This window comes from Lissotriton vulgaris, chromosome 3_1 (genome assembly GCF_964263255.1).
Source record: "Lissotriton vulgaris chromosome 3_1, aLisVul1.2, whole genome shotgun sequence".
NCBI classification, from domain to species: Eukaryota; Metazoa; Chordata; class Amphibia; order Caudata; family Salamandridae; genus Lissotriton; species Lissotriton vulgaris.
In genome coordinates, this window is record NC_141689.1 from 2,064,932,360 (window position 1) to 2,064,947,075 (window position 14,716).

Here is a 14,716-nt window from a genome sequence, read left to right on the forward strand (position 1 = left end):
AGTGGCTTTCTAGGTAGGTCTGTGGTTTTATCCCGGAATATAAATTTATCACGATCCACCCGTGTCGTCTTTTTGCGGTATTTATCTTGTCTTCCAGGTAGGATTCCCATTTGACCGCATTGTTTACAATTTTATCAAAAGTGGATCTATCTGGATTCATGTCCCAGGTTTCTTCAATTCCTATGCAGATTAGGGATTGAGACAGGTAGCCTCCCCAACTGTTTGGAACTTGCTGTTTCTGCTGGGTTTCGATTTCTTTCCAGCACAGGTTGTCCAATGAATTGGCTTCCGACATGCGTATTTTATGGCAGAGTTTCACAAAGGTTCCCATACTGCGAAACTTCTGATTTAGAAGGCCAAATTCTAGACGAACCTGCGCCGGAGCCGACGATTTTGGAAGGTTTAAGACTGCCTTGTATACTTTTGTTTGTAGGCTGTTTAACAGCCCTGCTTCTTTGCCACACCAGGTGGCCAGTGCGTATGACAAGGATGGTAGGGTTTGAGCTTTTATCACTTTCAGCAGGTGTGTATAATTTGGACAACTTAGTTTATTTTGTAATTGCCGGTATGCATAGATCAAAGACTGTGTTTTTGCTTTTAGCTCGGTTTTATGTTCTTTGTTCGTCGGCCCTCGCCCCAATTTCAAACCTAAGTATTTGTATGAAGTTTCCTCCTTTATTGGGGAGCTATTTGCATACCATTTGAATATTTGCTTTTTAGGATCCACAATGCGGACAACCTTAGTTTTATCTTTATTCAGTTCCAAGCATTCGTGCTCCAAATAAGTTGTCAAATTGTTGATCGATCTTTGCAACCCTATTGGTGTTTGGCTCAGAACAACAATATCATCTGCATACTGCAGGAAAGGGATTGGGATTTTTGACATGTGGGGAGGATGGCATTCCCCGATCTCCATGTGGTTGACAATATCTGCCATGTACAGGTTGAATAAACCTGGGGCCAGTACACAGCCTTGTTTTAGGCCCTGTTGTGTTCTTATTTCGGCCGTTACGCTGCTACCGTCTCCCAGTTTTACTCGAGCCCAGGTGTTGCTGTGCAGGACTATAATGGCCTCCAATAACTTCTTCGGGATACCCCATGATCTTAGTTTTTCCCATAGCCGGGATCTGTTCACTTTATCAAAGGCTGCTCGCAGGTCTATAAAGCAAGCATACAGTCTCGTCCCCCTTTTTGCAGCTTTTTCTTTCAAGAGCGCCAGGGTTATCAAGTTTGTGAGTGTACCCGTCCTTGGCCGGAAACCAGTTTGGAACATTGGTATTATGTTCGTATCTTCCATCCAGTCCTGAAGGAGTGATAATAGGCATGATCCATATAGTTTTGCCTCGACATCCATTAGCGATATCAGCTTGTAATTCCCCGGCTCGTTGTGGTCACCTTGTTTAAAAATGGGGTGGATTATGCTCCCATTCCAGGATCTTGGTGGTTTGTTCTGGTTGTAGATTGCATTAAAGAGTGGAGTTAAGTATTCTGCCCAAAATTCAGGCGAATATTTAAAGATAGCATTTGGAAGCCCGTTTGGACCCGCTGCACCCTCTTTTTTCAGGCGATTTATTTTGTCTTTAAGCTGGTCTGTTGTTACTAGGGTGTCGGTCACGGCATTCACTAGTTTTTCTGATTTGCTAAACTGTGAGTTTTCAGGTTTATTCTCGTTTCCACTACCCAACGATTGCTTCAGCTTGTCTCCTGGTGCATTAACTCCTTTTCCTAGCAAATTTTCTGCATGTTCGCAGTTTCTAGTGCATACTTTGCACTCCGGTTTACAGTGCCTTTTTTCACCTCCCGTCCTGTCGCTGAACATGTTTTCAACATGCTGGGTCCATATACTTTCTCCGATACCTGCCTCCTGTTTTAGGGTATTCCCCCTTGTCAGTTTATTGATAATACCCCAAAATGTACTGGCATTTTTGTGTTTACTAGCGATTAGTAAGTTAGTCCACAATTCCTCTTGGTACAGTGTTTTTGCGCTCCTTAGCATGATCTTATATTTTTTCGCATAACTTTCAATTCCGATTTATTTGATTTTTTTCCACTTTTTATCAATAATGCCTGCTTGCGGACTTCACGTGCAATTTTTCTTTTTTCTTCCCTCAGGGTAGTTGTGTACCAAGGCTTTTTGCCAGTATTGAATCTTATTGAATTTTGATTTGTACGTGGGGGATTACTTGTTACTGCTTCGCATAGGTGTTCCCATGTTTTTACCAGATTTTCTTTTTCTTCCGGTGTTAAACTAAGCAGTTCATTTTTGAGTTTATCCATTGTTGGTTTTATATCCTTTCCTCTCCATTTTAGTTTACGTAGATTGAATTTTTCAGTATACTGGATGACGGTGTTTTGTTTTTCCATCTTGGTAACCAACATTATCATTTTAGTAATTAGAGGGAAATGGTCACTTTCCACACGTTGCTCCACTGAAAAAGCACTCACCGTTGGTAACAGGCTGTTGCTCAGTATTGTGAAGTCTAGTGTGGACTTTCGGTTACCGCTTAAAAAGGTTATAGGTATACCACTATCCCCGCTGACTTTCTTATTTTGGATAAAAAGGCCCAGTTCTTCAAGAGCTTGCGTTATTTTGTCATCTTTTGTTAGGTTGCTATTAAAATCACCTGATATAATCATGGAGTACGTCTCATGAGTGATTTGCAAGGCCCTGATCAAGGTTAGTAGAGTAATCAGTTTTTCATTTTTCTCCTTCTTTTCCGGATGAACATAAACGTTGAGCAATAGTAGATTACAAGAACCTGAACCGGTGACCAAATTCTCCGTGAGTTTTATTACTTGTATCAAGTTAACCACAGTGTCTACTTCTTCCGTATGCCATCTGTGTTGTTGGGCGATATACGTTGATAAGCCTCCTCTAGGGTGTCCAAAGTTAGAGGGTTTTTTGGCGAGGACGTGAAATTCGATATATCCCGGGATGGAGATTTGGCGCAGGTTCCAGGTTTCTTGTAGCAGTATTAAGTCGTGTTGATCCAAGAAGTTTGCAGTTTCGTGGTCATGACACAAGCTGTTGAAACCATGGACGTTCGAGGAACAGAGGCTGATCGTGTGCTGATTTGCAGCAATGGATTCCTCTGGATTATCAGCTATTATCCGTGGGTGTAACATGGTATCTTTTTCTAAATGACTCGTCATGTTAGGAGCATTTTTTGCTCAAAGCCGAAGCCACCCAGGTCCAATCAGTTGCCTGTTCACGGGCGCCTCTTTGAGCCACTGCATTTTCGTGTCTATTTTGTGGTGTATTTTTTTGCGGAGATACCGCACACGCTCCTTTTAAACATGATTTTTGGCTGTTCCCCTCTGCCTTTGTCTTTTTACATATGGTTAAAGTTTTTAAAAGTGGAAATGGATATTTTTTCCGATCGTCTCGCCTCAGTGTAATGCCCCAGGCTTCAAATGACAAACTCATTTCAAGTATTCTATCAACTATTTCTTTAGTTGACCAGATGGTTAAGGACTCTTCCACCTCTGACATATTTTTGGTGCACCTAAATTCTACTGAAAAGAGATCTTGAGATTCTATGTCATTCAATTCTGGGATTTCTCTTAATAGCCTCATTATATTACCTCTATTCAGAAAATCTTGGGGTCCTGATGTCTGGTATTCCGGTATAAATGTCAGTTTGTTATTTGTTTCTGCTTGTAATTGTGGGCTCGTTTTAACTTGTGTGTCTTTTTCTGGGTTTGTATTTTCTGTTGTTTCCCCTTTTGTGATTATTCTTCTCCCTTGGCTTAGTGTTTTTATTATTAGATCTTCGTATGGACCGTCTATTCTTTTCAGATAGGTGGTTGGTTCATTAATCCTGTCTGTATTTTTATCGATGTTCAAGTTTTATGGTATGTGTATGCACCTTGTTTGTTTGTTTGATTGGTGAATACTGCAGGTTCGTCCATCTTCGTTTAAATTTATTTTTATTGGTGTTCTTTTATTTACCTTTTCATCTGCTCTTTTTATGGATTGACTATGATTATATTTATCTGTTATATTTTGTTCGGTATCCACGAAGATTGGGCCGTTTTGGTGCCTTGATTCCTGGTTTGTTGATTTGACCTGGAGTGATTGCGTTTCGTCTGTCTGGTGGATCATTACTGTGTGATTTACACTGACTTCTTTAGTTAAGACCCTTTCATCAGACTCATCTTTCGTCTTATCTTTATCCTGAGTTCCTGGGGGTTTTTCTTGTTTCTTTATCTGACTTTTCGGTTGTGTAATCCCTTGTATCTGGTTTGGTTGTGAGGAGGTTTGGAGGGGTGAGGATTCTATACTCAGGCTGGTCCCATTCACAGCATTTGACTGGTTTGATTGGACCGGGGGCGTGTTGATATGTTTTGAGACAATTACTTCAGGTGCTGGTTTCTCTTTCCTATTAGCGGTGTGATGAAAGATGGGATAGGTATGAATATCTGTTGAAGGTTGGAATTTAAGTTGAACCCTCCCTTTCCTTGCGCGCTTCCTTTGTCTTTTTGTTAACTTAACTTTAGTCTGGGTTATTGTCTGTTGTGCTTCCTCTTTTTGACCTGGTTCATTGTCAGGTTTTTCTTTACACTGCTTGCTTATTTCTTCCTCTACATAGCTGTTTTGGGTGGAATCTCTTACTATGTGTTGGCTTCCAATTTCCACATCCGATTTTATTGTCTCAGTGTTGCTCATAGTTTTGGTGTTATGTCCATTGATGACTGGACCGCCCTTAGTATGTCATTTAATATTAATGGTAAATTTGACATATTATCCACTAATTTGCCACAAACACAGCTTGGCTGGATAATCTCTGTACAAAGTCCCTTATCAGCCCTCCCTTGAAGCAGGGTTGCCATGTGGTCCAGCCTGATGTTTATGCCAGAGATATGGCTCGCAATGAGATTTATTAAGTCCATTTTATCCGACTGGAAGTTCAGAGCTTTGATTGCCTGCTCTAAGGTATTTAATAGTGTTTTACTCCATGGGGACTTGTCTTCTTCTTTGGGCGATGTTTCCTGGACATTTAAATCTTCGTCTGTCCTGCTCATTGAAGATATCGTAATTGGAGATTCCTGGTTTAAAATGTTGTTGGTCCATCCTATATTTTTGTTTCGGTCTTTGTCCCGTTCGTGGGAGTTGACATTTGGGTGCAAAGGTGTAGATTCCAGTCTTCCGTTACACCCTGGTCCGTTTTTCGCATGATCTTGTGATCTGTAGGTGTCATGTGGACCTTGGCTGGGCTTTAGATGTACTTGTAACTGGGATTGGGTGATTTTTTCCATTCCTGTTTGTATGTCCAAGCTTATGTCGTCAGGTAGGGAGAAGGAAGTTGGCCATGAGTCTTCCTGTGCGGCAATTTGACCCGCCACCGATTTATTCCTTGGTATTACTTCTTCCACCTTGCCCTTGTCCATGGACTTTATTTCCTTATCACTTTCATGAGATTGGGAGGCGTTCTTATTTATTTGGGCTATTGCTACAATGAGATTGCCGCAGCCAATGTTGCTTTTTTGCTTGTCTGGAGACTGAGAGATTTGTTTCTTGTCAGATGAATTGTTATTTGGACAACTCTGACTGTGAGTGTCCTGTGAATCCTTGTTCTTCTCCTTTATACTATTTGGTTGGCGTTGCACATTCTCCTTTACACATGGTGCCGGTGTGATTGGGCTTGATTGGAGGGCTTGTTCCTGCGTTTGCCCGTAAATTGACGTCATGAGGTCCTTTGGAGAAAAGAATTTTTGAATCCCTATATTACGTTGTTTTGAGCTAGGGGTTGATAGCTCAGGTGCCGACACTAGTCTCTCTCTTTGTTGTGCCATCCTCTTCCTTTTTTTACTTGACTTATTTGAGCCCTGGTTCCGGTCTTCTTCGTCTTTTCTTGATCTTGCACTTATATTGAGACGCAGGTTTCCAGATCTCATTCTTTAGATCTATTAAATAGAAAACCTGGCAGACTGGTACCTTGGTGACTTGGTATCCTGGTGTCCGTTGTGCCACCTCTACCACTGCACCTCCAATCCCACTCCACCTGCACTCCCCCACCTCCCAAGCCTATCTACCCCTCTAATAGGAATAGCTGCCGTCAGGGAGGATAGCGAGGTGCTGTTACGATTTTGCGGAGTCTAGCGAGGTGTATCGTGCAAGGTGTGGTAACTGCTGGTTTTGAAAGACACTTTTGAAAGACAGTTTATCCAGGTATTTGGTAAGGTCAAGTGGAGCCCTGGGTCTGGAGTTAGTTTACCAATATTGTGTCAGGACTCAGTCAGGACTCTGTAGTGATACCGGGTTAATACCGGATTATTACCCGATTTTCACTTTCATTAAAATAGCCCGCTCCCAGCCACTCACAACCCTCTCTCCCCACCGCTCCTTGCTGCTTGCGGTGAGGAGACGTGATCCTGACGCTCTCCTGCCTAAGTTTACCACCGCCGTGCAGAATGACACAGAATGTCACAAGAAATCCACAGGGCTTACCGCTGCTGAAGAAGGTAGCCCAGCCCCTGGCTCACCGGCTCACCGGATTGCGGTCGATGTGCAGCGGTTTCGGACAGGCTACTGCGGGCGGGCTTCAATCGACAGCTACAGCAGCTTTCTGCAGGCAGCTCAGCAGAGTTTTCAGCAGGGTTTTCAGCAGAGTTTTCCTAGTTGCAGCCGTTTAGCCGCTTGACCGTCGGCCGCTCGCCGCACCTCAAACCCAGCTTCTCCTTGCTCTCTTGCTCTCTGCTCTCCGTAAAACACGGACTGGATCGGACTCCTTGCTCTCTTGCTCAATGAGACCGCTGGCTTTTGCAGCTCTTACTTCAGTGGAGCCGCGGTGCTCCGACATGCAGATCGCACCGCGGCTTGAAGGCTTGAAGTTCAAAGGCTTAAAGGTTCGGCGGCTTTCTGCTTCTGCTTCTGCTACAGCGGAACCGCGGTGCTCCGAGATGCTGTTCGCACCGCGGCTTGGAGGCGACTTGAAGGCGGCTCGTTGGCAGCTTGCACTCAGCTTCAGCCACGGTTCTCGGCAAAGGAACGCCGCCTTTCACCTCCCGCCGCTCACCGCCGCTCACCGCCGCTCACCGCCGCTCGCCTCCTCTCGCCTGCTCCTCTGCGGAAACGCTCTCTCTCGTGCTGCTCTCGTGCTGCTCGGTAGACAGGTGATGAGAAGTGTTGTTGCATCATGGACTATAAAACCGACACAACCAAGCCGCATGCTCATCATAGGATGCACAAGACCAGGACATCTATATTGGACCTATGTCGGACACATAATATTAAAGACGCTTGGAGATATCTGTATCCAAATACACCAGGGTATACATATTATTCAGCGCCCCACAAGATGTGTACTAGATTAGACATGGCATTAGTCAGCAATAAGTTACTGCAGACTGGCGCCATGACTCTTTGCCCCCGAATAACTTCGGACCATAACGCACTAATAATGACATTTGACACACTAAGCATCAGGACACCTCCGAGACCATTCTCTTTCCCTAGACACTTAATTTCAGACCTAACTTATGTGACGCAGCTCAAAGCCCATCTCAATGAATTTATAAGTATTAATAAGAACTCAACCGGGTGTTGTATGGTATGGGATTCCTGCAAGGCAAGCATCAGGGGTTTTACGCAGGCCTATATGATTAGGCAAAACTCAGAACGAAGGCAACACAAGATCATGCTATTAGCAAACATAACTAAACAAGAAGAATTACTGGCCACAGCTCTCCAGCTCAACCCCCCAGCAATTATAGAAATCAATTTAAAACTTAGCGCACTTAAAAATGGCATAAAATCTAACTTCATTCAAAAAACTAGCGCAAGGATCCATAAATTCAAAATTGCGCAATATGAGGGGGGGGATAAAATTGGCAAAATTTTAGCCTATAAAGTTGCCGAAGACAGAGCAGACACCCTAATATCTAATATTCGGGGGCAAGGGAACAAACTATATAATCAGCCACAAGATATACTCGAGCAATTTGCCGATTATTACAGAAACTTATACACTCCAGATAGCCCTGTATATCAAGATCTAGTACGGGAATATGTTGACGAATATCCAGTGAGCACAGAAAACCTATTAGGCTTGGGCCTACTGTCTGACGACATAACACTGACAGAAGTACATCAGGCTATTAACTCCCTACCGACTGGAAAAGCGGCAGGAGAGGATACGATACCTTTGGAACTTTATAAAACTTGCAGATCGGAATTAGAACAACTACTACTGGAAGTCATGCAATCAATTGGGCTAAATGGAACGGCTCCCAAATCCTGGAACAGGACAAAAATAATTTTTTTCTTAAAGAAAGATAAGCCCAAGGAGGAGAGAGGGTCATACCGACCCACCTCCCTGATAAATACCGATGCGAAAATATTCGCTAAAATTATGGCACTTACATTAGCCCCAGTCATGCCCAAAATTGTTAACCCACAACAACACGGGTTCATCTCCGGGAGAGATACAACTACACATGTAAATATGGCCATTACGGCGTTCGATGTCGCAGAGACTGAGTCCACCCCACTCGGCATGATCCTATTAGACGCTGAAAAAGCTTTTGACCGAGTGGGGTGGGACTATCTCTGGAGTGTGCTGTCCAAAATAGGTTTTGGAGGGAACTTTTTGAAGGGTATAAAAGCACTTTATGACAAACCTACCGCCTGTATTAGCTATGGGGGCCTGACCTTATCAGAATTTCCCATCATGCGTGGGACCCGTCAAGGCTGTCCCCTTTCACCCGTTTTATTTGCCCTCTCATTAGAACCATTTTTGCTCGCCCTTCTCTCTCAAATCCTGATTGTGCCTTTTAGCTCCGGCTCACAGGAGCTGAAAATGACAGCTTATGCGGACGACATTGCCGTATATACCACCGACATCGCCGAAGCGCTGAAAGGAATATTTATAGAGGCTGGGAAATTTGGGAAGGTGTCAGGCTACAAGCTTAACCGACAGAAGACACAAGTTATAGCTAACCACTCCCCTACTGTGGCTATCCCCGATATCTGTAAAGAAGCAACCTACTTAGGGGTTAAATTAACGGCCAGACTACAAGATATTAATAATATAAACTATAATGATTTGATTAAAAAAACTACTCTTCTATTGAAAAAATGGAACAGATTGCCCCTGAATTTGATTAGTAGAATTAATCTTATTAAGATGAAGGTTTTGCCAAAGTTTGTTTATTTATTCCGATCTATCCCACTCGCACTAAATAATAAGTTCTTTCAGCACCTAGACGGGCTACTGAGTAGCTTTATATGGAGTTACAAAAAGGCTAGAAGGTCACTAAAAATGTTGAAAAATAATACTAATAAGGGAGGGCTGAACTTTCCAGACTTCAAATTGTATTTCTGGTCTGCGTTTTTTACACGCCTACGTTCCTTATTGCATGGAGACAGAGCTCTTTTTTTCATTTCTTTATGTTGAAACAAGACTCACAATTTTTTTTGCTTAGAGTTAATGACCCAAATTATTACAAGAGGGTGAGATTTAAGACTGCTAGAGACATCGCTAGGATCTGGGTCAATGTACTAAAATTTTGTAAAACAACTTTTTTTCACCCGAAACTGCCGCTATGGGGCAACCCAGGCCTTCCGGCTATTTTCACGGATACTATCACTTTTAATTGGGCGGCGCTCGGGATTAAGGTATTGGCGGATTTGTACGGCATACAGGGGTTTCTAGAATTCAATACGCTCAAACAGATATATGACTTACGGGAAGCCACAAGATACAAACACCTGCAAATGCACGATTATTTGATAAATAATAAAAAATAATTTGCCGCCACAGAATGTGATCTGTTTAAGTCCATTGTAATATGGCTGGCGGCGGACGGTCTTTCCATCCGCTGGGATTACCCTGCCATGCTAATATGGCGGGGCAAATGGGTGGCGGTCGAACCTGGATGTAGAGCGGATCGCCCCTAAATTTTCAAACAGCCACACAAACAAAAAGAAAACAAAAAATGTTTTTAGGTACCTTATTTACCTCTACATGATGAAAACCATAAACTATTAAATGTACAACTTAACCTATAATGAAAGTAAAGTAGTCTGATTTTGTTACACGTATAAAATGAGAAAACATCACTAATAAATGCTTTTTTCTTCACAGTTTTGACAAACTGCATCTACAAAAAACATCCACCAATTTAAATTCATCTACTACAAAAAGTAAGTATAGTTTCAGTGCTAAGTAAAAAATATTACCAAAAAATTAAAACATATCTCAAATGTAATTAACATAAACATATTTCCTCCCCATTTACAGAAAATCAAACAGTGAAAAAATAACAAGCTGCAAATAAACCAATCAACAAAACACAAGCAACACTAATGTAAGATTTTTTATAAATTGTTAATAAAACTAGCATAGTTACTAAACACATCTGTATATATCTTCAAAGATATAGCCCAGAATAGGCAGACGGAGCGAAGTTTATTACATCTCAAAAGGGAAAACTAATGTTTTGCTACATGGGTTACACTTACACCCAAGAAAAAGTCATAGAAACTAAAACACATCAGAAATGTTGCAAATATTATTCCAATGCCTGTTATGGGAGAGCTACAACAATAGATATCAATGTTGTGAATGTTAGAGAGCACAACCATCCACCCAATATGACTGAATTAAAAGTAAGAGAAGCCTTGGACACAATAAGAGAAGCCAGCACAGGCTCCCAAGATATAAGTATTCAAATTCAGAAAAATGTTTTCACCAAAGTGCCAAAGAACAACTACCTTCTAGCCCCAACCTAAAAAGATAAATAGTAAAAACTAAGAGAGCTTCAGATTCAACCCCATCTAACCCAAATTTTTGGACGAACTCCAAAAACTTCCAGAATACACCGTCACCCACAAAGATGACAAATTCTTACTGTATGACAACAAAAGGCAAGGAATTAATATTTTTGCAACTAATAGGAACTTGCAAAATCTTAAAAACAGCAAAACATGGATGATGGACGAAACATTTCAAGTTTGTCCAAACCCCTTTTATCAGCTTTATGCAATTCATGGTGAAATTAAAGAGGCAAATATCCCATTAATTTATGCATTGCTGCCTAATAAACATAGAACCACCTATATAGAATTACTGAACAACAATAAAAGAATTAACAGAACATTGCTATCCCCAAGCATAATAATAGATTTTGAACATGCTATGATTCAAGCAATACCCAAACTGTACCCACACACTGCATTACAAGGGTGCTACTAACATTTTAACCAAACAATATGGAGGCACCTACAAAAATCTACTTTAAGCATTGAATACTCAACTAATAGCAACTTTGCCTATCAAATACAAAAATTATTAGCCCTAGCATACGTACCAGCTAATCATTACAACTTGCTAATTGATAGTCCCTTCTACTGTACCAATGAACGTAAATTAAGTCCCTTCCTGGACTTCTTTGAGGACACCTGGGTGGGGAGAATACATTGTTAACAAATAACGCAGAAGAAGGATGGCACAATGCCTTCCAGGCCACAATAGGTAGAGGAAAACCCACATTCCACAAACGTATACAAGCTATTAAAAAGGAACAAAGCTACTAAGAGCTCAGACTAGAATAATCTCTAAGCAAAATAGAACCTAAACTTAGCAAACAAACCAAAAGTATGTATGAATACCTCCAACATAAAACTAGGATGTATCCAAATACCCAAAGCCTAGAATATCTAGAAATAATAGCAACATCAATTCTTTAAAGTAAACCAAATAGCAAACATTATAAACATACCAAACATATCATTTCATGTCATTAATCTTTATTTCGGCGATTTTTGCCCAAAAAGATGTACATACAATGATAAAAACTACAATGTATAAAATATTTTAAAAAAATACCTCGATGTTGAATAATAAAAAATAGGCACAAAGATTAATATAATACGTTATTCAAAATCAATCAATAAACATCTGGATCATCAATTATAAAAGTATTTTGAAAACATGCATGTAGAAACATTAAAATTAGGCGTTATTTACTAGAGCCTTGCGCTTGACCCATATTGCAGCAGGGAATTTTGATACACCGAAAACAACTGTGCTAGATAAGTCTTTTTTTTAAATACGATAGGCTTGGATGCAGTGTGTGATTCCAATGTTTTTGCATAAAGGCAAAAGCCAATACCCCCTTATTCTTCGATAGGCAGGACAAAAAAACATGATATGCAGGTCATTTTCTAAATTACAGTCGCAACTGGGAAAATTTTCCGGGGAGGATGGAGACCATTTGTTGGTAAAAGCTCTAATTGGTAAAGTACCATACCTCCACTGTAAATACAACCTCCTAGTTAAAACTGGAAAAATATCATCCAGGACACATTCAAAATAATAACAATCTTTTCCTTTAGAAAAAATCAGTTAAGGTGCCGGTTTGCACATTGCGTATGGAGATAGATAATTTATTTTCATAAAAGAGTTTAGAAAAGCTCTTTCTTGAAACTCTGGTGCAGGCCATTTTGGGGTCGTACCACAGTTCTGGAACCCCTAGTTTAATAAATGTATTTTTAATAAAATCAAGCCATGGCATTTTCACCGCATTAGCCAGATTTAAATTTTGTAGGAGTTCCTGCCTGTAGTCCAGGAGCTCCGGTGTGCTCCATAACCTCCGCCCAAATGTCAATGGCTTGAGGCCCATGACCTCATCTATCGGCCTGAGACCCATATTGAGTCTAAGAGGTAGCAGGGGGGTGCTAGGGGGCAAGGCTAGTAGTTGTCTGAGGAATTTATTTTCTGTGATGACAATGTCAGACCTACATACATGCCCCCATATTTCGCCCCCATAGGTGATTGCGCCTCTTACCTGTGTTTTGGAGATCTCGATGGGAGGACCAATAGGTTTGATTGTGGAGGAATTAGAGAGCTTAAAATTACCCCCTATTAGCTGTGCCTGTTTGAGTTGGGATTTGATTTGATGAGGGGCCCACGTCATACTTTCGTTTATAGTTACCCCTAAATAATCAAAAATCTCAACCCTTTTCAGCCTAGTCACTCCAATTGTAGGGTTTGGGCGAGTGGTTACTGGGGAATTAAAGATCATAAATTTAGATTTCACAGCATTAATTTCCAGGCCTCGTTCCACACAGAATGCCACAAACCTGTCCAATACCTGTTGTATCCCCATTGGGGATTTTGACAGCAGCAGGGTGTCATCGGCAAACATAATTGCTGGCACACTGTTGCCGGCTAGCTTGGAGGCATCTATGTTTAGCATCCCGTTTAGGAGAGAAATTACCCCGTTGACATAGAGACAGAACAGGGTGGGTGCTAGGACGCATCCCTGTCTTACCCCCCTGCCAACGGGGAATTTTGAAGACAGCAAACCATTGGTGCACAGACATAATATCGAGTCCAAAATATTGTTTGGACATAATATCGTGTATTTAATATCGAGTAGACAAAATATCGACAGGACAGAATATCGACTACAAAAATATCGTTTTTAAGGTAAGTGAAGTAATATCGACTGTAAAAAATATAGATAGTTAAAATATCGTAGTATATAATATAGATAGTACAATATATCGAATTTTAAATATTATATAATTTTTTATAGTGTATTTTTATGTTATCATATGTGTGAACATTGTGTATTATGTTATAAATAAATATATTTAACGAATTTTGTTTTAATAATTTTTGCGTAATTTTAATCTGTAGCGGGTTGTGGGTTTATAGGGGAATAGGGTGGGAAGTAATTTAATTATAATTAATTAAATATGTAAATTTATTTATTGATAGTAATTAGTAATTAATTGCTAAATATTTTTATTTGTTAATTAATTTAAATAAAATTGTTAATTAATTTAGAGTAATAGATTAATTGTTAATTATGTAAATTAAACTAATTTAATTCTGTAGCGGGTTGTGGGTTTATAGGGGAATAGGGTGGGAAGTAATTTATTTATAATTAATTAAATATGTACATTTATTTATTGATAGTAAATAGTAATTAATTGTTAATTAATTTATAATTGTTAATTAATTAATTAAAAATTGTTAATTAATTTATATTAATTGATTAAATGGTAATTATGTAGATGTAACAAATTTAATTTATGTAGTGGGCAGTGGGTTTATAGGGGCATAGGGTGGAAATTAAAATATTAATTATTAATTAAATAATACAACTAATTACAATTTATTTATTTGGAAATAATTGTTATATTTGTTTAAGTTATAAAATATTTATGTGTTAATGTTTAATTAATTAGTATTAATAGGTGATTAATTTAATTAATTATTGGTAATTTATTTTTTTAAATTAATTATTAATAGATATTTTTTGTAGATTTTTGAATAATATATGAATTATTTACTTTCCCTAATGTTGTATTCTCTGGAGTGGGAATAGTAATTTTAACCCCTACGCTATCCATTGCTTTCCCTACTGTTGCACCCACTGGAGTGGGAATAGTAATTGTTACCCCTACGCTATCCAACGCTTTCCCTACTGTTGCACCCACTGGAGTGGGAATAGTAATTTTAACCCCTACGCTATCCAACGCTTTCCCTACTGTAGCACCCACTGGAGTGGGAATAGTAATTTTAACCCCTACGCTATCCAACGCTTTCCCTACTGTTGCACCCACTGGAGTGGGAATAGTAATTTTTACCCCTACGCTATCCAACGCTTTCCCTACTGTTGCACCAACTGGAGTGGGAATAGTAATTTTAACCCCTACGCTATCCATCGCTTTCCCTACTGTTGCACCCACTGGAGTGGG